At 41.6% G+C, this 23,108-nt stretch overlaps 2 non-coding genes across 2 annotated transcripts; both read right to left on the reverse strand.

Moving 5' to 3' along the window:
- Positions 1-1,374: 1,374 nt before the first annotated feature.
- On the reverse strand, positions 1,375-1,477 carry LOC149816810 (small nucleolar RNA R71). The gene has a single exon (XR_016427795.1). It is a non-coding gene; the product is annotated as a small nucleolar RNA R71 (small nucleolar RNA).
- Positions 1,478-13,563: 12,086 nt separating this feature from the next.
- Positions 13,564-13,666, reverse strand: LOC149816811 (small nucleolar RNA R71). Its single transcript, XR_016427791.1, has one exon. It is a non-coding gene; the product is annotated as a small nucleolar RNA R71 (small nucleolar RNA).
- Between the last annotated feature and the right edge of the window lie 9,442 nt (positions 13,667-23,108).

Genomic DNA, 23,108 nt, shown 5'->3' on the forward strand with positions numbered 1-23,108 from the left:
GCATTTGTTTTGTAATTTTCGTACAATTAGAAATAGTTTTAGTTATTGTTTTAATTGTTAGAATAGAAAACTAACTTTATATTTTTCTGCATTTTTAGGTTGAAAAGCATATTTAGTGTCCAGGGTTATTGACCAAGTGAGAAGATTCTCTACGTGGCGAAAAGACGGAAATACCCTTGGCGTGGAGCAGAAGACTGATTGCTTGATTACTTTTCTTTTAGTGATTATTTGTAGTTGTATTAACTTTATAATTGTAGATTGATATTTGTCATTAATAAATTAAATTTTCTAAAAATATTGTCTTTAATTCCTGTTCCCTGAGGATTCGATCCGTACTTACCACTTTGTGGAAAGTCGGTTTTTATATTTTTGGTTGACGATTTTCCAAAGTTTATTGAAAATAATTGTTTTAAAAAAAAAAAAGGATCATTTCAAAATATCAACCAAATTTTGGCGCCGTTGTCGGGGAACGGCGAATTAATTACTTTATTTCTTAGAGTTTGATTTATTAATTGGTTTTAGTTAATTAGTTGTTTTATTTTTAGTTAGTAGGATTAGTAAGTGAATATAGGATTAACATAGTTAGTAAGTATAGGATTCACGTTCTGTCTTTCTAGGATTCACTTGAAATTCATTCTGCAAGGAGCGATTAGACAGGTGGGTTTTAGAAAAACTTAGTTTGTGATTTCCTGTATTTATCTTTTCAGTACTTTAGAGTAGTTTAATTTGTTATTTCATTTACTTAGTTAGATCATTCTGACATAATTAGTTTAGCATAGTTGTTTAGTAGTTGTTTATTTTGTGTTATTTACATTTTAGTACCTGTGTAGTTTAGATTTAGAGTTAGGTCGTTTGCTTACATCTGGTCTTAGCACCAGTGTATGCAGGGTCGACGAGGGCTAGGAACCCCATTACACCCATTTGTTGACAACCCAGAGAGAATTTTACATTCTCATCGAAGTTCGGCAACAATGGCTGACATGGATCCTCCACCTCCACCCCCAGTTCTTTCACGCCCTCTGCGGGAATATTTCATTCCCACAGACTATGTTCAGGCATCCTGCATTCGGAGACCCGATGTAGGAGCGCCACATTATGAGATTAAGGCCAGCATTATTCAGATGCTTCCATCCTTTTATGGCCTTAGTCATGAGGATCCCTACCAACATTTAGATGAATTCCTCGAAATCTGTTCTACTGTTAAGATACAGAATTTCGATGATGATGCTTTAAGGTTGACTCTATTCCCCTTTTCATTGAAGGACAAAGCCAAGTATTGGCTGAAGTCCTTAGATTCTGTAGAAATAGAGTCATGGGATCAATTGCAACAGGAGTTTCTTCGGAAATATTTTCCCATTGGTCGTACGAACCAATATCGTAGAGCCATCACTAGCTTTTCAGAGCTAGATGGTGAGCGCTTTCATGAGACCTGGGAGAGAATGAAGGATCTCCTCAGGAAATGTCCCCATCATCAGGTGCCGAAATGGCAACTGGTGCAGAGCTTCTACGATGGATTGTCTGACAAGAATCGTCAGATGATCGACTCTTCATGTGGAGGGACATTCATGCTGAAGAGCGAGGATGAAGCATGGAGGTTATTTGATACATTGGCCGAGAATTCTCTCCACCATGCTTCGAGCTCTCATTCTGATAGAGCCACACCCAGCATTCAGAAGAAAGCTAGTGTTCTTGAAGTTGGTCCATCTATTGCACTACAGTGCAAGGTAGACATGATTTCTCAGAAGCTGGACCAGCTTCTCTCAGGACCATCCACCACACAGCAGGTGTGTACTCTTTGTGCCAGTCTGGCACACGAGATCACTGAGTGCCCTTCGGCAGCTCAGTACCCTGAATTTGTTCAAGAACAAGTTCAGGCAGCTCAGGGATACGTCAGACCGCCAAATAACCCATTTTCATTGACATATAATCCGGGTTGGCGTAACCATCCCAATTTTTCATGGAAGAATCCACAGTCTTCCATGCAGATGCCTACATCCTCTCAGCCAGTTCGGCAGCCATCTTTTACTCAGTCATTTCAAAGACCGAACTATGCTCAGTCTTCTTCTTCTTCTGTTACTCCCCCGATTCAGCAGGAGTCTGCCCCGCAGACATCTTTTGAGGAGAGACTTCTCCAGGCATTCCAAGAGGTGAAAACCTCTAATCAGAACGCCTTCGAGAAGTATAGCCAGATTTTGAGCTCGCATACGCAGTCCATTGCGAAGTTAGAATCGCAAATGGGACAGTTAGCTGAGGCTATTAGTAGGAGACCCGAGGGTACATTGCCGAGTCAGGCTGTCATGAACCCGAAGGGCAAGGACCAGATGACTGGAGGCCTATTTCATACTGAGACACAGCATCAGGCCAAATCGGTTAAGGCCTTGAGGAGTGGACGTGAGTATCACGTCGAGAGCAGAGAGCGAGAGAGTAGAGAGAGGATAGAGGAGCCAGAGACCATTGGTTCACCTACGTCGGCTCAATCATCATCCCCATCATCACCTTCACCATCTTCATCCTCAGAAAAGAAGAAGAAGGATAGGAGTGAGCCTTCTCACAAAGAGGAGGAACCAGCAGAGTATATTCCCCCACCACCCTATCCCAAAGCATTAGAGTCTCCTGGTTATAGAGGGAAGCAAGGTGCGAAGATCCAGGACATGCTTGACATCTTCAAGCATGTGCAGATCAACCTACCTTTGCTCGATGCTATTCAGCAGGTGCCGGCATATGCCAAATTCCTGAAGGAACTATGTACGCAGAAGCGTAAATCTAGAGAGCGAGTTCCTAACAGGGTCCATCTGACTGAGCAGGTGAGTTCAGTACTTCAGCATCAGACACCACCAAAGCTCAAGGACCCTGGAGCCCCTATCATTGCTTGTACTATAGGGAACATCCGGATAGAACGCGCATTTCTCGATCTTGGAGCAAGCGTGAACATTCTGCCCGGATATTTCTTTGATTCTTTCAGGCTAGGAGAGATGAGATCGACTCCGATTACACTGCAGCTGGCAGATCGTTCTGTCAAGGTACCGAGAGGCGTCTTGGAGGACGTGCTAGTTAAGGTGGATGACTTTTATTTTCCAGTCGATTTCATTATTCTTGATATGGAAGGAGTAGACAGCCAGCACCAGACTCCGATTATTTTAGGCAGACCATTCTTGGCGACTGCCAATGCGTGCATCAACTGTAGGACCGGAGCCATGGATCTCTCATTCGGCAATCGAAAGGTCAAGCTGAATATTTTCAATGCCGCAATAGGACCAATAGGAGACATGGACTGCTTTTATGTAGACATTGCACAGGAGTTAGTGGAGGAGCAGCCCGAGTTGTACATTACTGAGGATTCTTTAGATTTGTACCATATTGAGAAGAATAGCGGTGTAGATAGTGTAGATGTGTCTAGAGTGTCGTCAGAGAGATCACCTTGGGGAGCGGTCAGGGAGCCTCTTCCACCACTTGCTGAGACCCCCGCCAAGTCTTTGATCGAGTCACCTCCGAAACTTGAGCTGAAACCCTTACCGGATTCACTCAAGTATGCATATCTCGGAGATGATGAGACTCTGCCTGTGATCATCTCATCCTTGCTCACTGAGGAGCAGGAACAAAGATTGCTGACTATTCTTCGAGAGCACAAGGCAGCGATTGGATGGGGAGTTGCTGATCTAAAGAGGATTGATCCTTCATTCTGCATGCATAGGATCCATTGTAATGAGGAAGTCAAGCCATTTAGGGATATGCAGAGAAGGCTAAATCCCAACATGAAGGAAGTGGTGAAGAAAGAGGTGGTGAAGTGGTTGGATGCCGGAATCATTTACCCTATTTCTGATAGCCAGTGGGTCAGTCTGATTCAAGTTGTGCCGAAGAAGTCAGGACTCACTGTGGTTGAGAATGAGAAGGGTGAGAGAATTCCGATAAGGACCACTACAGGATGGCGAGTCTGCATCGACTCTAGGAAGCTGAATGTGGCAACTAGGAAAGATCATTTCCCATTGCCATTCATTGATCAGATCTTAGAGAGACTCGCAGGACAGAGCTACTACTGCTTTCTAGATGGATATTCAGGATACAATCAGGTAGCTGTCCATCATGACGACCAGGAGAAGACCACATTTACATGTCCTTATGGCACCTTCGCGTTTAGACGTATGCCGTTCGGGCTCTGTAATGCCCCGGCTACTTTTCAGAGGTGCATGCTTGCTATCTTCTCGGACATGATTGATGATGTGATGGAAGTTTTTATAGACGACTTTTCAGTGTATGGCTCTTCTTTTGAAGATTGCCTCCAAAAACTTGCTCGAGTACTGAGTAGGTGTGCGGAGACCAATCTCGTCCTGAGTTGGGAAAAGAGCCATTTTATGGTCCAGGAGGGGATTGTGCTAGGACACATTGTGTCCAATCGTGGTATTGAGGTTGACAGAGCAAAGGTGAAATCCATTTCTCGTTTGACTCCACCCACCTCTGGGAGGCAGATTCGATCATTTTTAGGGCATGCAGGATTTTACAGGCGGTTCATAAAAGATTTCAGCAAAATCTCTCGACCGCTTTGCACGTTATTGGAGAAAGACCAGCCCTTTGTTTTTGATGAGGATTGTATGAAGGCCTTTGAGATTCTCAAAGAGGCTTTGATTACTGCACCTATTTTGAGACCTCCAGATTGGACTCTACCATTTGAGATTATGTGCGATGCATCTGATTATGCTATGGGGGCCATTTTAGGACAACGCATTGATAGGAAGCCCTATGTGATCTACTATGCGAGTAGAACTCTGTCTGATGCTCAGATGAATTATACTACGACAGAGAAGGAGCTACTTGCGGTAGTTTTTGCATTGGATAAATTTAGGTCCTATTTACTCGGTTCGAAGGTGATTGTCTATTCTGACCATTCTGCATTGAAATATTTGTTGAATAAGAAAGACACCAAACCGAGATTGATTCGTTGGGTCCTACTACTACAGGAGTTTGATCTCGAGATTCGAGATAAGAAGGGAAGCGAGAATGTAGTAGCAGACCATCTTTCCAGACTGATCGTGGAGACCACGCAGGATCAGAGGCCGATCAGTGATTCTTTCTCCGACGAGCAGATCATGTCAGTCAGTACATCGCAGTTACCCTGGTTTGCAGATATTGTGAACTATCTGGTTTCGAGACAGATACCTGAGCATTGGAACAAGAATGAGCGTGAGAGATTCCTATCTCAGGTGAGGCACTATTATTGGGATGAACCAGAGTTGTTCAAATACTGTGCAGACCAGATCATTAGGAGATGTGTTCCGGAGGAAGAGTACCAGTCCATTCTGAATTTTCTCATTCATTAGCCTGTGGAGGGCATTTTAGTAGTAGGAAGACGGCTGCAAAGGTTTTGCAGTCAGGATTTTATTGGCCCACACTCCACAGGGATGCTCATGAGTTCTGTAGGCGATGCCTGCGATGTCAGCAGATTGGGAACATGTCCAAGAGGGACATGATGCCCTTGCTTCCGATTTTGATAGTCGAGATTTTTGATGTTTGGGGCATTGATTTTATGGGACCATTTCCGCCTTCCTTCGGAAATTTATACATTTTGGTGGCGGTTGATTATGTGTCCAAGTGGGTCGAGGCTGTGGCAACCAAGACCAACGATCACAGAGTAGTGCTTAAGTTCATTAAGCACAACATTTTCAGTCGTTTTGGCGTGCCACGTGCGATGATTAGTGATGGTGTCAAGCATTTTAGGAATGTACAGATATCTTCTCTACTGAGAAGATATTCTGTCAATCATAGATTCACCACTCCATATCATCCGCAGACTAGTGGATAGGTTGAAGTGTCCAATAGGGAGATTAAGCGAATTTTAGAAAAGACAGTTCGTCTGGACCGCAAGGATTGGTCCCAGCGCTTAGATGATGCACTTTGGGCATATAGAACTGCATTTAAGACTCCCATTGGCATGTCCCCGTATCGCCTTGTATTCAGGAAAGCATGCCATCTTCCTGTCGAGCTAGAGCATAGAGCATACTGGGCTATCAAGAAATTGAATTTTGACCTCACCCAGGCTGGCAAAGAGAGAGCACTGCAGCTCTCAGAATTAGAAAAACTCAGGAATGATGCATATGAGAATGCCAAATTATACAAAGCTCGCACAAAAGCATTTCATGATAAGCATATTGTCAGAAAAGTGTTTGAGCCAGATCAGAAAGTGTGGCTATACAATTCTCGTTTACATTTATTCCCAGGGAAGTTAAGATCGAGATGGACAGGTCCGTACATTGTGAAAGAAGTATTTCCCCATGGAGCAGTGACACTATTCGATCCTATGACCCAAGGTACATTCAAGGTAAATGGGCAAAGACTGAAGCCATTCATTTCAGATGCCTTGCAGGATGGTGAGTGTGAGATAGTGCATCCCACGAAGGCATGAGGGTTCGACCAGAGGGATGTATCATATGTACGTTATTTCTTTTTCATTTCAGAGTTTTTATTTATTTAGTATTTCATTTCACATGTGCTAATTTGTGTTTTGATGTATGCAGGATGAACTTAACAATTAGTGTATCAATTACCAGGTACAGAGAAGAGCTTTCAAAGAATTCAAGGATCAGAGGAAAATCAACTTCAGAAGCTCAGAGAAAATTAGGTTGTATCTATCCTTTCTCCCATATTTTTGTTAGTGTCTTTTAGTGTGCATTTGCATTACATTTTTATTTATTTTGTATGCCACTAGGGACAGTGTCATTCAAGCATGGGGGGGTGGTTTAGATGCATGCACACAAAAATTTAAAAAAAATTTTGTATGACTGGTAATCAAAGTAGGCATTTGAGAACAAAGTGTAGCATATATGATTGTTTTTGACATAATCTAACAGTTTATAATTTTTAAGCCCCATAAAAATTTTTTGTTTTCTGAACTGAGTCAAATAGAGTAGTATTCATGAGAAAATTCAAAGAAAAGATAGTATTTGATTGTTCGAAAATTTTGAATCACTTTAGTATAAGTAGGCACAGTATGTTTTCTGAAAGAAATAAGCAATGGAAAGATGTGTTTGAAAAATGAGTTTAAAAGAATAGAGCTACGTTTAGTTGTTGATGTCTTCGTGAATCCTAGTAGTAGAACTCAGACACGAGATGAAGTGTGTGAGTATCTTAACGAAAAGGATAACGAAGGAGATCATCTTCTTGTCTAAGTCGATATCTGTGGCCTTTGTAGTTCGAGTAAGTAGAATCTGAAGGGTGTTTTACACCTGGTGCCCCAAAGCCAACTGGTTTGGGAGCCACTGGTTTGAAAGCTTGTTACATGGACTGCATAGAAAGCCTAAGAGATAGAGACATTGCACAGGACGAGAGGAAGACTATACGTAAACTATTAGAATAGAAGGTCTAGTGACTCGAGCAATTAAGTCTGAGGGATACTCTGTATCTAGTGCCCTAAGGTCGGCCGACTTGGGAGTCACTGACCCAAAGCTCGCTACACGGGTCACAAAAACTGACTATTCGAAATAGTGCCCATATGAGAAGAATGCGCAAGAGATCAAAAGTTGAAAAAAAAAAAAGAGAGAAAATGAAAGAAAAGAATGTGCTGAAGGAGAAAATTTTCATTGCTTAGGCATATATGTGTATTACTGTGCAGAAAATATACAAGTGAGAATAAATGAGTAAAACATGAGAATACTTGACTTTCAGAGAAAAATCATGAACTAGCTACAATATTAGAAAAGTGAAGAAAAAGAATTTTTACTGTAGTGGCATGAGATTTTAAACTTATTTTGAGAATGTCAATTACATAAAATATTTGTTCCAACTGCATTCTTAAGAGCCTCATATTTTTGAAAAATCATCCTCGTATTTCATTGATGTTTGTAGGTAGCATCTCTGCAAACCCTCACGAGACCTTACTCGTCCACTAGTGTAAGCTAGGGGTTTAAAGGGCTTGTTGCATACGCTAAATGCAACCGTGATTCCTACGAAACTGAGTTAGTATTAGGCATTCATGCTTAGCATTTCTTGTCTTCAGTGCATATCATGATTAGGGTTTGTTAAGGGACTAACAAACATTCAAGCATGGGGGTATTTGATGATGCATGAAATGCACATCATGTAAACACGTTTTTCATGCATTTTGTATCAAGTTTAAGGTTTTAAACCCATGTTTAGATGTGTTTTGATAGTAAGGGGCTATGGTTCGAATTTCAGAAAAATCGAAGTTAAAATGAGAGAGTTATGGTTATTTCAGTGTTTGAGCACGGATTTCGAGGTGGATCAGATCCATATCCGACCCAATTAGGTTAATTGGACCTTGGATCAACTCTTTAAAAGTCCAAAACCCAACCCACACGCCTATCCAGATCCATTTCAAAAAGTTTTTTCTGAAAACCCCCCAGAAAGAGGCGCCTAGAAAATATATTTTTTATAACATTGTTTTTGCAAATTCCAAAAAGTATAAATATACTTTTTAGAGAAGCCCTAGGCGTCTTTGGCTGTGTTTGGACGCCCCCTACAGTGACTCTACAGCAGCAGCTTCTTCCTCTCCATCTCCCCCACGTGTTGGCCATTGAAGATCGACCTATGTTTGATTTTCAAGCATATTTTTGAGCTTTCTTTCGTTTCTTTTCATTTCTTTCTTGTTCCTTGCTGTCTTTTCACCCCTTTTATGTACTTTTGCAGGTTTAGCAGAGGTGGAGAACATTAACCTTGGGCGGGACTGCGCAACACACCACCAAGGTGAGCCGGCCCTACCTCCATCCGGCTTTCTACACCCCCCGATCGCGAATCGGCTCACTTTCCATCGTCGGTGGATCTCCAACGTGTAGCAGCTGCAAAAGGTACCGATTTTGGTGAAGTACAGCATTCTCGAACGGTATAGGACGTCCATCTCCAGCCACGGTCCGCTCTTCTTCATCCCCCCGGTCGTCGGATCTTCCAAAAGGTAGGTCTTCTTGTTCCTTCTCTTCTAGATAAAACCGATTTGTGTGTGGATTTTGTTTTGTTATTTTCTGTGTGTTTCTTAGTTTTCTTTTTGTTTCAATCTTAGAGTAGCATTCGTGCATAGACCAGCACGTTAGATTAGGTTTATGTGTGTGGTTGATTCGTTGGAATCGAGTTTTTATTGATTTTTCATCCTTTTTATAAAAATCGGCTAAATCTTCATCTAGTCGATTTTTCAAGTTTGCCCTAAGTGTTCTTGGTGTTGTTTTACAGAAAATCCAATAAAGAAAGTGTTCATTTTGATTCATCTTAGTCGGTTTTGTGTGTGGGTTACATTTGATTTTAATTGAAAATAAAAATCCAAAAATCGGCTAGACTTATTCTAGTCGATTCTTGATTTTTGCAAAAATATTTTTCTGTTTTGATATTTTTGTTTTGTCCAGCATGTGTCTTGTATGGTGTTGCTGAAAATCTCATTAGGAAATTTCATTTTAGTTTATTCTAAGTCGTGGGTTGTGCTTGTGTTTCCTTTTGATTTTATTTTTGAAAAAGAAAAGAAAAAAAATCGGCTAGAGATATTCTAGCCGATCTTTACATTTTTGTTAAAAGGGGGTTTAGAGTGGTAAGTCGTGTTGCTTGCTGTGTGTTTAGTGTGTTAACAGTAACATAAATTGATGTTAGTCATTCCATTGTTTTAGGATTGAGCTACTTAATTGTTTTAATCATTTTTCGTTTTTTGTGTTTGAGTGTATTATTGAAAATTATAAAAATCAAGTTTTCTTTATTTTTTTTATGTTTTTAATTCCAGCATAGTGATGTTCTTGTTAGCTTTTGGGTACTTAGGAGTCATTTTTAGTATTTTCTAACTTAGTTTTATCAAAATAGTAGTTACTTAGTTTTATTGCTTTTCGTTAGTTTATAATTTTAATTTTTTATTTTCGTGTAGTTCTTCTTCTTCCCCAAGGTGGGGCGGTAGCCATTAGAGCTCCCCTTGAGCTCTTGGTCAAATTTTTAAGAAATTATTAATTGTCATTAATTGAGTTAGGTAAGTGTAATTAGGTTGTCAAAGTTACATATATTAGGGTTTATTGCTTTAGACGTTTTTAGGAGCCATTTAAGTGAGTTTTGGAATTCGTTGTAGACCATTTAAGTTTCTTTTAGAAAATTGTGTTTTCCCTTTAGGTCCTTTCATTGCCCTAGGTAGATATTAATGTAGTTAGAGTATAATAACTTTAATTAGAGTGGACGTTTTTTTTTTGAAGGAGGGTACACAAGTAATTAAGGTTGAAAACGTTTTTGGGAAAATTGACTCCTCTAATTTCGTGAAAAGCAATTTAAGAAGGTTTGAATTTGGATATCCCTCCAAAATAGAGAGGAATTAATGTTTACAATTAATTCGGGAAACAAAATTTGAAATTTCCAATTTCCTTCTAAAAGAGGTGCACACGATTTTAAGAAAGGAGTAAAAGCTAATTAAAGTTTTGTTGGAAGGATAAAACCGTGTGAGTCTCTAGGTTGGATTGCTTCAATTCCCAAATTGATTTGTAAAACCCAATAAGGAAACGTATTAAATCCTTTGAGTTGGATAGATTTACTTTCTCCACTTTCCAAGTTGATTTTTAAATGTCATTAAATATTTCAACTCCTCTCTAGGTTGGACGGTTTTACCTCTTCAACTTTCTAAATTGGTTATTAATTGTAATTCGGAAGGTTATTGGTTTTCCCAAAAACCGTGTCTAGTCAAACCACACCTAAGTTGAGTCAACCCCTATTCTAAATACCCTTTGAACCGAGTCAAAGACCTAGACCTAACCCAAACCGAGCCTAGGTCGAGTCAACTCTAGTCTAGTCAAACCTAACCTAAGTTAAACCAAGTTGAGTCAACCTTAGCCAAGTCAACACCAATCCGAGATCGAGTCAACCTTAGCCAAACCCAATCCAACCTTAGATAAGGTCAAACCGAGTCCACCTAAGTCAACCGAACCTAATTGACTAAGGCAACTCAAAACCGAACCCAACTAGTTGAGTCAACCTTAGCTCGAGCATATCTATCTCAACCTAGTCAAAACCGAGCCTACCTAATCCAATCCGAGTTCAACCAAGACCCAAACCCTAGTCTAAACCTAGTGGGTCAACCGAGTTTACCTTATCCTATTCGAACCTAGTTGATCAAGTCAAACCCGAAACCAAACCTAGCGGAGCCCAAACTTAAACCGAGTTGAGTCAAACCTAACTCGAGCCTACCCAAGTTAACCCCCCTTAGCTAAGCCTAAACCGAGTCCATTGGAGTCAACCGACCCTAGTCCTAGTCGAACACGTGTCCTATTGTTCCATTTTAGTCCCCTAAGTTCTTGATTTACTTATAGCAAATTTAGATTAGCTAATGTAGTTATCTCTTTAATTGTTTAGCCAAAATTTCTAATTGTTGATTTGATTGGTGTTTGTTAGTTTACCGGTTGTTGATTAGTTAGTAGTATAGTATAGTTAGTTTATAGAGAATATATCATTTAGTCCTATATTTAACTACATTATTTAGTGTATTGATTGTAATTGCATTAGTATTTCCTTTAGTGCATATTCATAACATGCATGTCATACTTCGTGTAGAGTTCATGTAGCTTCATTATAGTTAGAATCTGCATATAATCAGTTATATAGGATTAATTAAGTTTGCATTGCACGTAGATTACATTCTTAGAGAGTAAAATAGTTCAAATAGTGAATAGTGCACTCAAATAAAAACCAGATTTTTACCCTGTCGTATTAGCATTATTTTCTGTGTAAAAACTCTGTGTTTTCCAAATTTTTTTCTTCTATTCACTTTATTGACGTGTTATTTAACTGCAGACCAAATTTCAGCTCATTCGGAGTTGGTTTGGTCTGATTTTTAGGCGTTTTGTGAAAACCGCTTTTTCTGGTTTTTAAATTACAGGACCTTCGATATCCTGATTTTTCCCAGATTTGAAACTCTTATATCTGGAGTTCCATATACTGTTTTTCAATTATGTAAAAACTGTCAGATTTTTTAATCTGTCAGTTGCAGAACAGAACAAATTTCGGAAAAATCGGACCTCGTTTGCCCTGTCAAACAGTGGTTTTCCGATAACATGTCAGAATGCTATTTTACACTAGTTAGGGGCAGTTTCGTAATTTTATTAGTTTCGGCAATTTAGACTTGTTTTCAATAATTTCTGCATTTTAGGACTTGCATCATCATCATACAGCATTAGTAGAGTTAAATTGGTTAATTTTAGAATTAATTTAGTATTTTATTTAATTTTTGCTTGATAAATAGCATTTGTTTTGTAATTTTCGTACAATTAGAAATAGTTTTAGTTATTGTTTTAATTGTTAGAATAGAAAACTAACTTTATATTTTTCTGCATTTTTAGGTTGAAAAGCATATTTAGTGTCCAGGGTTATTGACCAAGTGAGAAGATTCTCTACGTGGCGAAAAGACGGAAATACCCTTGGCGTGGAGCAGAAGACTGATTGCTTGATTACTTTTCTTTTAGTGATTATTTGTAGTTGTATTAACTTTATAATTGTAGATTGATATTTGTCATTAATAAATTAAATTTTCTAAAAATATTGTCTTTAATTCCTGTTCCCTGAGGATTCGATCCGTACTTACCACTTTGTGGAAAGTCGGTTTTTATATTTTTGGTTGACGATTTTCCAAAGTTTATTGAAAATAATTGTTTTAAAAAAAAAAAAGGATCATTTCAAAATATCAACCAAATTTTGGCGCCGTTGCCGGGGAACGGCGAATTAATTACTTTATTTCTTAGAGTTTGATTTATTAATTGGTTTTAGTTAATTAGTTGTTTTATTTTTAGTTAGTAGGATTAGTAAGTGAATATAGGATTAACATAGTTAGTAAGTATAGGATTCACGTTCTGTCTTTCTAGGATTCACTTGAAATTCATTCTGCAAGGAGCGATTAGACAGGTGGGTTTTAGAAAAACTTAGTTTGTGATTTCCTGTATTTATCTTTTCAGTACTTTAGAGTAGTTTAATTTGTTATTTCATTTACTTAGTTAGATCATTCTGACATAATTAGTTTAGCATAGTTGTTTAGTAGTTGTTTATTTTGTGTTATTTACATTTTAGTACCTGTGTAGTTTAGATTTAGAGTTAGGTCGTTTGCTTACATCTGGTCTTAGCACCAGTGTATGCAGGGTCGACGAGGGCTAGGAACCCCATTACACCCATTTGTTGACAACCCAGAGAGAATTTTACATTCTCATCGAAGTTCGGCAACAATGGCTGACATGGATCCTCCACCTCCACCCCCAGTTCTTTCACGCCCTCTGCGGGAATATTTCATTCCCACAGACTATGTTCAGGCATCCTGCATTCGGAGACCCGATGTAGGAGCGCCACATTATGAGATTAAGGCTAGTATTATTCAGATGCTTCCATCCTTTTATGGCCTTAGTCATGAGGATCCCTACCGACATTTAGATGAATTCCTCGAAATCTGTTCTACTGTTAAGATACAGAATTTCGATAATGATGCTTTAAGGTTGACTCTATTCCCCTTTTCATTGAAGGACAAAGCCAAGTATTGGCTGAAGTCCTTAGATTCTGTAGAAATAGAGTCATGGGATCAATTGCAACAAGAGTTTCTTCGGAAATATTTTTCCATTGGTCGTACGAACCAATATCGTAGAGCCATCACTAGCTTTTCAGAGCTAGATGGTGAGCGCTTTCATGAGACCTGGGAGAGAATGAAGGATCTCCTCAGGAAATGTCCCCATCATCAGGTGCTGAAATGGCAACTGGTGCAGAGCTTCTACGATGGATTGTCTGACAAGAATCGTCAGATGATCGACTCTTCATGTGGAGGGACATTCATGCTGAAGAGCGAGGATGAAGCATGGAGGTTATTTGATACATTGGCCGAGAATTCTCTCCACCATGCTTCGAGCTCTCATTCTGATAGAGCCACACCCAGCATTCAGAAGAAAGCTGGTGTTCTTGAAGTTGGTCCATCTATTGCACTACAGTGCAAGGTAGACATGATTGCTCAGAAGCTGGACCAGCTTCTCTCAGGACCATCCACCACACAGCAGGTGTGTACTCTTTGTGCCAGTCCGGCACACGAGATCACTGAGTGCCCTTCGGCAGCTCAGTACCCTGAATTTGTTCAAGAACAAGTTCAGGCAGCTCAGGGATACGTCAGACCGCCAAATAACCCATTTTCATCGACATATAATCCGGGTTGGCGTAACCATCCCAATTTTTCATGGAAGAATCCACAGTCTTCCATGCAGATGCCTACATCCTCTCAGCCAGTTCGGCAGCCATCTTTTACTCAGTCATTTCAAAGACCGAACTATGCTCAGTCTTCTTCTTCTTCTGTTACTCCCCCAATTCAGCAGGAGTCTGCCCCGCAGACATCTTTTGAGGAGAGACTTCTCCAGGCATTCCAAGAGGTGAAAACCTCTAATCAGAACGCCTTCGAGAAGTGTAGCCAGATTTTGAGCTCGCATACGCAGTCCATTGCGAAGTTAGAATCGCAAATGGGACAGTTAGCTGAGGCTATTAGTAGGAGACCCGAGGGTACATTGCCGAGTCAGGCTGTCATGAACCCGAAGGGCAAGGACCAGATGACTGGAGGCCTATTTCATACTGAGACACAGCATCAGGCCAAATCGGTTATGGCCCTGAGGAGTGGACGTGTAACGCCCCGGATTTCCAAAACAAAGCTAAGTTAAAATTTTCATGGATTTCTTTTTTTTTTCTTTGCAGCGGAACTTAGAAAAGCTTTTAGCAGCGGAATCAGACGATAATGAGTCGTCAGTTTTAGAAAACTCTGAGCACGTTGCAGGTATGTAGCCAAGCAACTCATTGACCACCAAAGTGTTCTATTTTATTGAAAACCACATGTTTATTACAACACTACTGCTTAGAAAAGCAGTGTAGGTTCAAATAAAAAGGAAGCAGTACAACTCTGTCTAGAGAAACCCTGGAACTCGATGCCGCCTTGCTCCGCATATCGCCACGCAGGTTCAACACCTGAAATCCCCATTAAACGGGGTCAGAACCACTGATGGTCTGGTAAGTAGGCAAACACCTATCTATTCAACTCAAGTAAATGCATAGACCACTCAGGGTCGCAGTTCGTAATACGACGCTCAAGCCTCCATGACTTAGCGTATATCGCAAAAGCCACATCAGGGCTATGAGTTGAACATCCACGCAAGTCGTCATGACTTCGCATAAGCCTCTTCAGAGCTGTGAGTTAGAATAACCTCTTAAGTCTCTACGACTTAGCCTTGACTTCCTCAGAGTCACGAATGGATGTCTAGCTCAAGCTTTTATGCTTGGCACATCCGTATCCTACGAATCTAAGGACGGCTCTCCGAGCTTCACTTAGTCGTACGGATATCAATGGGGTTCTTTCCCAATCGGTCCAGTAGTATACCGACCATGACACCTTCACAAAGGTTATGCAGGACTGACTCAACAACGTCATCCACTCATACATTCAAAGTAGCGTTGTACCTAAGCTAATGCTTTGTTTCGATAATTGCACCTCCCCATGGGCTTAGGAGACTCATATCTGGGCGACAACGCGACGATTTGGGGGTTGATTATTCTATGTATTTTAGATACCCCAGAGGCCTGTTGACCCCATCCCCCTAGTAGGACGGTACAGCATACCGGAAGAGATCCTTACTAGGTATCCGAATGCATTCTGCTACTGCAGTAGTTGGGTTCAATCCTTAGATATTTAAGGATAACCACGACCTCCATACCTCTGAGTGACGAAGGCCATCAATGAACTCTATCAGGTTTGGGTGAAATATATGTCACTCAAGGCTGCGCCATCACCGTCTTCCTCGGTGAGAAATTCTGAAAGGGGCCTGCCGGTCTTACAATTACTTGACGAACATTGCATGCCTATAGGGCAGCCTTTGAGAAGTATGTACCCGACCCCAATCAACCACACGGTTTTCACCGTGGAACAAAGGTTTTATTCATATGCATGCTTAACTCTGCTCTCGGCACTTCGGCCTTGACGAGCACTTCACCTCTTTCGGTGGAAACAACACACTCCGGCTCAGCGGCCCTTACGAGTCTGGTTGTCTGATAATTCTTAATGAGCATGCACATGACTCGATCTCTACGGATCGGCTACTCGGCGTATCTTTACGCAATGAGCTCAGGACCTTGTCAAGGCGCTACCACTACTTTGGCGCAACGACTCTTACAAGTATGATGCCCTTGCAGGTGTCAGGGAGACGAGTCATTCTGACATCGTTCCAACAAAGGACATCATTGTGCAACTTAACTGGTTCTGGCAGCTCTTCTGCCAACCATTCTGTCAACACCTTCTCTGCTCTACCGGCAGTGGTGCGACGAACCTTTCTACATCGTAGAAGGCGTTCCATAACTGGGTAGCACTTCTGCTACGTTCTTTCTGAGCCATTCTTAGCTCCTTCAGGAATTTCAGCAGCACTTCCTCTCTTTTACGGAGAAAGCGTGCGTTTCTTTTATCCGTTTCAGCGGCATCTCCCCTCTTTGGTGGGAAATCGCTACGCTTAACTCGGGAAATGGATGCGCACCGTTGTGCGTACTTTGCATCCATCAAGGTTGCAGGAACCTTGGGCCATAGCCAGGCCATACGTAATTGATTTAGTCTTTACGTAAAGAGCATTTTGCCAAAAGGCGAAGCCTTTCCAATAGGGGCTTCATTCGTCAAGCAGAATCTTGTACGAGGAGCGGTAAGGGAATCGCATGGGCGATTTTGGAGTTGATCTCCATTTGAACGCTCACTTACGCGCCATATATGTAATATAAGCAGAAGCCTGTGCTTTATACAGCGGCGGCGTAAAGGAAATGCATATACTATTGTTCAGGGTGTGTAACTGAACGAAATATTCTACATATATAACAAAACAGGAGCCTTGGCATCGTTCGACGCGACGGCGTAAGTAAATACATTGCAGAAAGCAGGAGCCTTGGCATCGTTCGACGCGACGGCGTAAGTAAATGCATAATCGGAAGTGCAGTAATCGGAAGTACAGAAAGCAGGGAGCCTTGGCATCATACGACGCGACGGCAAAGGTAAATTACATGGCCTGTGCGATATAAGACGCGTCGGCAGTATCAGCAGATATACACCTAGATCTGTATCCAACGATAGTTACGAGGCGAGCGAGTGAACACCGAAGTGTCCTAGAGGGCTCAACCAAGAACTAGGGTGAGATACTATTTTGAAGAACGCATATACTGCGTATTCGAACATATATATCCGACGATAGTTACGAGGCGAGCGCGTGAACACCAAAGTGTCCTAGAGGGCTCAACCAAGAACTAAAGCAAGATACTACTTCAGAAAGTATATGCTATATACAAACAATCAAATACTTGAGAGAGATGGTTTAATGAAGCGAACTTACTTCAAATCGTGGAAGAAACGACTCCGGGTTGCTTCTTTGGCTTCGAGCCTTCCTTCGAGAGGTCAGACTAAGTCAGATGAAGCTGACTTAGTTGAGAAAGAGGTAGAGCAGGTCAAGCTACTCAACCTAAGTGGTTTGAACCAAACAGGGTTCGATCCAAGTCAACTGGGTTCAGCAGGTTCGAACTCAGCTCAAGTAGGCTAAGTCTGGGTTCAGAAATCCAAACCGGAATCTGGACCAAAAAGGACTTTAACTTTGACTTTAAACCCAACTAGGTTCAAGTCAAGTCAACTGGGTTTGGACCAGGTCAAGTGGGTTCAGACCCAGGTCAGGTGGGTTAGGACCAGGTCAGGCAGGCTCAGGTTAAGTCAGGCAGGCTCAGACCAGGTCAGGTGGGCTCAGGTGGGCTAGGCTAGGTAGGGGAGGTTTGGAAAAGGAGGAGAGAGAGAGGGCTAGACGATTTTTCAAAGGAGGGGGGCTCCTCTATTTATAGATTCTGAAACTTGAGCCCCAAGTTTCAGAATTTCCATTTTGCCCTTGGGCTTTCTGAGAATCCCTTCCATGGAAGGTGCTGGAACATGCTGGAAGGCTCTGGAAGATGCTGGAAGGTGCTGGAATATTCTAGAATATTCTAGAATATTTTCTGAGAAATATTTCAGTGGGTCCCACCAATATTTTCGTGGGTCCCGCAAGAATTTCGGGTTTTCGGCGATTTTTTTCCGAAAAATTCTAAGTACGCCATTATCTTCGTATTGATGCCACTAAGAAAGTTGGCTCGCAGGAATCCTTTGATTTTGTTCAGATAGGAAGTTATGACCTCCAGAGCGTTTGAGCATATATTCGTGAAGATACGAATATCTTAAGTATATCTGGGTCGCAGGAATCGGTTCGATTTGCTTTACGGTAAAAATGTTATTTTTCACTAAAGAATGCCTCAGGAATTTATTCAGAGTTATCTGAAAAATTGCGGGTCTTACAGGACGTGAGTATCACATCGAGAGCAGAGAGCGAGAGAGTAGAGAGAGGATAGAGGAGCCAGAGACCATTGGTTCACCTACGTCGGCTCAATCATCATCCCCATCATCACCTTCACCATCTTCATCCTCAGAAAAGAAGAAGAAGGATAGGAGTGAGCCTTCTCACAAAGAGGAGGAACCAACAGAGTATATTCCCCCACCACCCTATCCCATAGCATTAGAGTCTCCTGGTTATAGAGGGAAGCAAGGTGCGAAGATCCAGGACATGCTTGACATCTTCAAGCATGTGCAGATCAACCTACCTTTGCTCGATGCTATTCAGCAGGTGCCGGCATATGCCAAATTCCTAAAGGAACTATGTACGCAGAAGCATAAATCTAGAGAGCGAGTTCCTAACAGGGTCCATCTGACTGAGCAGGTGAGTTCAGTACTTCAGCATCAGACACCACCAAAGCTCAAGGACCCTAGAGCCCCTATCATTGCTTGTACTATAGGGAACATCCGGATAGAAGGCGCATTGCTCGATCTTGGAGCAAGCGTGAACATTCTGCCCGGATATTTCTTTGATTCTTTCAGGCTAGGAGAGATGAGATCGACTCCGATTACACTGCAGCTGGCAGATCGTTCTGTCAAGGTACCGAGAGGTGTCTTGGAGGACGTGCTAGTTAAGGTGGATGACTTTTATTTTCCAGTCGATTTCATTATTCTTGATATGGAAGGAGTAGACAGCCAGCACCAGACTCCGATTATTTTAGGCAGACCATTCTTGGCGACTGCCAATGCGTGCATCAACTGTAGGATCGGAGTCATGGATCTCTCATTCGGCAATCGAAAGGTCAAGCTGAATATTTTCAATGCCGCAATGGGACCAGCAGGAGACATGGACTGCTTTCATGTAGACATTGCACAGGAGTTAGTGGAGGAGCAGCCCGAGTTGTATATTACTGAGGATTCTTTAGATTTGTACCATATAGAGAAGAATAGCGGTGTAGATAGTGTAGATGTGTCTAGAGTGTCGTCAGAGAGATCACCTTGGGGACCGGCCAGGGAGCCTCTTCCACCACTTACTGAGACCCCCGCCAAGTCTTTGATCGAGTCACCTCCGAAACTTGAGCTGAAACCCTTACCGGACTCACTCAAGTATGCATATCTCAGAGATGATGAGACTCTGCCTGTGATCATCTCATCCTTGCTCACTGAGGAGCAGGAACAAAGATTGCTGACTATTCTTCGAGAGCACAAGGCAGCGATTGGATGGGGAGTTGCTGATCTAAAGGGGATTGATCCTTCATTCGGCATGCATAGGATCCATTGTAATGAGGAAGTCAAGCCATTTAGGGATATGCAGAGAAGGCTAAATCCCAACATGAAGGAAGTGGTGAAGAAAAAGGTGGTGAAGTGGTTGGATGCCGGAATCATTTACCCTATTTCTGATAGCCAGTGGGTCAGTCCGATTCAAGTTGTGCCGAAGAAGTCAGGACTCACTGTGGTTGAGAATGAGAAGGGTGAGAGAATTCTGATGAAGACCACTACAGGATGGCGAGTCTGCATTGACTATAGGAAGCTGAATGTGGCAACTAGGAAAGATCATTTCCCATTGCCATTCATTGATCAGATCTTAGAGAGACTCGCAGGACAGAGCTACTACTGCTTTCTAGATGGATATTCAGGATACAATCAGGTAGCTGTCCATCCTGACGACCAGGAGAAGACCACATTTACATGTCCTTATGGCACCTTCGTGTTTAGACGTATGCCGTTCGGGCTCTGTAATGCCCCGGCTACTTTTCAGAGGTGCATGCTTGCTATCTTCTCGGACATGATTGATGATGTGATGGAAGTTTTTATGGACGACTTTTCAGTGTATGGCTCTTCTTTTGAAGATTGCCTCCAAAAACTTGCTCGAGTACTGAGTAGGTGTGCGGAGACCAATCTCGTCCTGAGTTGGGAACAGAGCCATTTTATGGTCCAGGAGGGGATTGTGCTAGGACACATTGTGTCCAAGCGTGGTATTGAGGTTGACAGAGAAAAGATGGAATCCATTTCTCGTTTGACTCCACCCACCTCTGTGAGGCAGATTCGATCATTTTTAGGGCATGCAGGATTTTACAGGCGGTTCATAAAAGATTTCAGCAAAATCTCTCGATCGCTTTGCACGTTATTGGAGAAAGACCAGCCCTTTGTTTTCGATGAGGATTGTATGAAGGCCTTTGAGATTCTCAAAGAGGCTTTGATTACTGCACCTATTTTGAGACCTCCAGATTGGACTCTACCATTTGAGATTATGTGCGATGCATCTGATTATGCTATGGGGGCCATTTTAGGACAACGCATTGATAGGAAGCCCTATGTGATCTACTATGCGAGTAGAACTCTGTCTGATGCTCAGATGAATTATACTACGACAGAGAAGGAGCTACTTGCGGTAGTTTTCGCATTGGATAAATTTAGGTCCTATTTACTCGGTTGGAAGGTGGTTGTCTATTCTGACCATTCTGCATTGAAATATTTGTTGAATAAGAAAGACACCAAACCGAGATTGATTCGTTGGGTCCTACTACTACAGAAGTTTGATCTCGAGATTCGAGATAAGAAGGGAAGCGAGAATGTAGTAGCAGACCATCTTTTCAGACTGATCGTGGAGACCACGCAGGATCAGAGGCCGATCAGTGATTCTTTCTCCGACGAGCAGATCATGTCAGTCAGTACATGGCAGTTACCCTGGTTTGCAGATATTGTGAACTATCTGGTTTCGAGACAGATACCTGAGCATTGGAACAAGAATGAGCGTGAGAGATTCCTATCTCAGGTGAGGCACTATTATTGGGATGAACCAGAGTTGTTCAAATACTGTGCAGACCAGATCATTAGGAGATGTGTTCCGGAGGAAGAGTACCAGTCCATTCTGAATTTTCTCATTCATTAGCCTGTGGAGGGCATTTTAGTAGTAGGAAGACGGCTGCAAAGGTTTTGCAGTCAGGATTTTATTGGCCCACACTCCACAGGGATGCTCATGAGTTCTGTAGGCGATGCCTGCGATGTCAGCAGATTGGGAACATGTCCAAGAGGGACATGATGCCCTTGCTTCCGATTTTGATAGTCGAGATTTTTGATGTTTGGGGCATTGATTTTATGGGACCATTTCCGCCTTCCTTCAGAAATTTATACATTTTGGTGGCGGTTGATTATGTGTCCAAGTGGGTCGAGGCTGTGGCAACCAAGACCAACGATCACAGAGTAGTGCTTAAGTTCATTAAGCACAACATTTTCAGTCGTTTTGGCGTGCCACGTGCGATGATTAGTGATGGTGTCAAGCATTTTAGGAATGTACAGATATCTTCTCTACTGAGAAGATATTCTGTCAATCATAGATTCACCACTCCATATCATTCGCAGACTAGTGGATAGGTTGAAGTGTCCAATAGGGAGATTAAGCGAATTTTAGAAAAAACAGTTCGTTCGGACTGCAAGGATTGGTCCCAGCGCTTAGATGATGCACTTTGGGCATATAGAACTGCATTTAAGACTCCCATTGGCATGTCCCCGTATCGCCTTGTATTCGGGAAAGCATGCCATCTTCCTGTCGAGCTAGAGCATAGAGCATACTGGGCTATCAAGAAATTGAATTTTGACCTCACCCAGGCTGGCAAAGAGAGAGCACTGCAGCTCTCAGAATTAGAAGAACTCAGGAATGATGCATATGAGAATGCCAAATTATACAAAGCTCGCACAAAAGCATTTCATGATAAGCATATTGTCAGAAAAGTGTTTGAGCCAGATCAGAAAGTGTGGCTATACAATTCTCGTTTACATTTATTCCCAGGGAAGTTAAGATCGAGATGGACAGGTCCGTACATTGTGAAAGAAGTATTTCCCCATGGAGCAGTGACACTATTCGATCCTATGACCCAAGGTACATTCAAGGTAAATGGGCAAAGACTGAAGCCATTCATTCCAGATGCCTTGCAGGATGGTGAGTGTGAGATAGTGCATCTCACGAAGGCATGAGGGTTCGACCAGAGGGATGTATCATATGTACGTTATTTCTTTTTCATTTCAGAGTTTTTATTTATTTAGTATTTCATTTCACATGTGCTAATTTGTGTTTTGATGTATGCAGGATGAACTTAACAATTAGTGTATCAATTACCAGGTACAGAGAAGAGCTTTCAAAGAATTCAAGGATCAGAGGAAAATCAACTTCAGAAGCTCAGAGAAAATCAGGTTGTATCTATCCTTTCTCCCATATTTTTGTTAGTGTCTTTTAGTGTGCATTTGCATTACATTTTTATTTATTTTGTATGCCACTAGGGACAGTGTCATTCAAGCATGGGGGGGTGGTTTAGATGCATGCACACAAAAATTTAAAAAAAAAATTGTATGACTGGTAATCAAAGTAGGCATTTGAGAACAAAGTGTAGCATATATGATTGTTTTTGACATAATCTAACAGTTTATAAATTTTTAAGCCCCATAAAATTTTTTTATTTTCTGAACTGAGTCAAATAGAGTAGTATTCATGAGAAAATTCAAAGAAAAGATAGTATTTGATTGTTCGAAAATTTTGAATCACTTTAGTATAAGTAGGCACAGTATGTTTTCTGAAAGAAATAAGCAATGGAAAGATGTGTTTGAAAAATGAGTTTAAAAGAATAGAGCTACGTTTAGTTGTTGATGTCTTCGTGAATCCTAGTAGTAGAACTCAGACACGAGATGAAGTGTGTGAGTATCTTAACGAAAAGGATAACGAAGGAGATCATCTTCTTGTCTAAGTCGATATCTGTGGCCTTTGTAGTTCGAGTAAGTAGAATCTGAAGGGTGT

The sequence above is a fragment of the Nuphar pumila genome, chromosome 14 (genome assembly GCF_984573655.1).
Source record: "Nuphar pumila chromosome 14, dmNupPumi1.hap1.1, whole genome shotgun sequence".
Lineage (NCBI taxonomy): Eukaryota > Viridiplantae > Streptophyta > Magnoliopsida > Nymphaeales > Nymphaeaceae > Nuphar > Nuphar pumila.